Raw genomic sequence first — 2,500 nt, 5'->3', positions numbered from 1 at the left:
AAGGTATCAAGGCTGAGGAAGCCTCCTCACAATTGATACACAGCCTCTGTGTGGTTGGTGATGTAGTGCTTACTATGGCTAGCTCCTCATTAGTAGTCCTCATTCGTCTCTTCTCCTTCTCCTTCTATCTTCGACTGAAGGACTTACTAAATGCCCATATGCAAATTTATTTGGGAAAAATGAAAACGTAAAATACCCATATTATTAGTGTACCCAGCTAAAATTGTATGCTCATTTCGTCTAACCGTGTATTTCTCTCTCTAAATGGGCATGTCTTTCTTTTCTTTCTTCCTCCTCTATTTCCTCTCTTCATTTCCTCTCTCCCTTTTTCCTCTGTCACTCTCCCTCTTTGTCTCCCTCTCTCTCTCTCTCTCTCTATCTCTGTGACACACGCATACACTATGCTAAAAAGCAGTCAAAAATTATCCCCTGTGGTTCACATACACTCCAACTCTCTCAGACACACACCAAAAAACAGCTACACACACACGCACGCACACGCAAACGCAAACGCACACACCTACTGACTCTTATATCCATACTTCTCTCATGATGGAGGACTAAAAGGCAGCTGTCATTTAGACTGCTGTGCTTTGAGTTTGTGTGTGCTTGTGTGTGTGAGTGTGTGTGCGCGTGTGTGCGCGTGCACGTGTGTGTGTGTGTGTGCACGCACCAGTGTGCGTGTGTGCGTGTGTGTGCGTCTAAAGCCATTAGGGGCCCACTGTGGTGCAGCTTGGTCCACTCTGGCCCACGGCATGCTGGGAAAATCTCCAGCTTCCCCGCCGGCGGTGAGCCCGGAGCAGGGAGCTAAATGACAGAGTAGAGTCGTCCTGGACGCCCTGCTCAGCCCCACCAGCGCTGCCTCACCCCTACCCTGCAATTAACACACCGCTGAGAGGAGCACCAGAGGGGGGGAGGGGGGGCGGGCACAGGGGTGTGTGTGTGTTTGTGTGTGAAGGAGGGGGTTAAGTGTGAAATATCAGAGCTCAGTGAGGTCATGCTGGATGTATATTTGTATGCATATATATATATACATAGATATATGTGTGTTATTTTTATTCTTGATTGATTCTTACATGTATGCATGTATGTTTGTTTATATGTATTTATGTATTTAGTATATGCTACACTTGAACCTCCTAAGAAGGCGCAATTTGATTGGCTCGCTATCTCGGTATATTGGGCAATATCTCATGATTGAGATCTCAAACTTGGGATATTGTTCACGAAATTTCCTGCTTTGTTTGCTAATAAAAACAAATAAATCCCGGCAAAAAGTGTTAGTTTGTTTATTTTGGGAGTGTTCAAGTGTAGTATATACTAGAACAATTATTCACGTCAGGCTCCGTGAATAGTGGGGAATAGCCCCCTCGACCTTTGTGTCTCGGGGGCTATTCCCCACTATCCACTTCTGAGTTTATCGCCACGATATACAATCAGGTATATATTGGGGTATATAAATTGTGAACTCCATGGAGGGAATTGCGACTAAGAGATAGTAATACGCAAACATTTGTGGCTGTATTTATGTATTTATGGATGCATCTATGTATATGTAAATGGACTGCATTTATAAACCACTTGTCAAACCAATGGCCACTCAAAGCACTTTGCAATTATTGTCGAACATTCATCCATTTCCACACCGACGGCGGTGTCAACCAGGCAGGGCCAAAGCCAGCTCTTCAGGAGCAGTTAGGGGTGGGTGTCTTGCACACTGGGATACCAAGCAAGGAACATTGGTGGAGCCAGACAGGTGTCATGGTTGGCCCTGGAAACCTCTGATATCTGATTGGCCACCACGGGTGCCACCCTACAATGTAATTCTCTACTGGCAGTTGTATGCTGATTTTAATTTCCCCTCTTGTTGAAAGATCCTTGAACCAACAATGTCTTTTCAAATTCCACCCTTGCATGAACATATGCTAGAAGATCAATACTATTCAGTGTATATTTGCTGTAAAATATATGTAAGCTTTCGTAACAAACAAAATTTTGAAAAAAGGGGTTGTTGAAATTGAGCTCCAGTTCCGAGATGGAGACACTGGCTATTCATAGAATGTCAAAGAATCCTAGTGAAGTAATCATAGTGAACCACACTATCTGCCAATTGGAGAACTCTGGGTTCAGTGAATTATCCCTACACACCTCAAATCAGCAATAATAGTATTCGTCATGCTCCTTCAATGCCAGGTTAGGGTAACACACTCATTATCTGTCATGGTCTATTGACCCCCCGAAGTAGTCTTGGCCACCCCCTAACCACCCCAAGCATAAAAGTCCAGTTCCACAACTGGCGAAGTCGGGGATCAAACTAGAAACCTCCAGTTCCATTCAACCACGTCCACCCCATGTATGAATCTATGTACATACGTATGTATGAATGTATGCATGCATGTAATAAGCAAGTATTGAATTAAGGCTGTCAGGTTTATAGTATGAGTATGTTTTTCACGTTTGTCCATTGAAACTCAAATTCCACCACAAACTAACTTTAACT

This window comes from Pollachius pollachius (genome assembly GCF_949987615.1).
Source record: "Pollachius pollachius genome assembly, chromosome: 1".
NCBI classification, from domain to species: domain Eukaryota; kingdom Metazoa; phylum Chordata; class Actinopteri; order Gadiformes; family Gadidae; genus Pollachius; species Pollachius pollachius.
The sequence above is the reverse complement of the archived record's forward strand: the minus strand, read 5'-3'. Positions refer to the sequence as shown.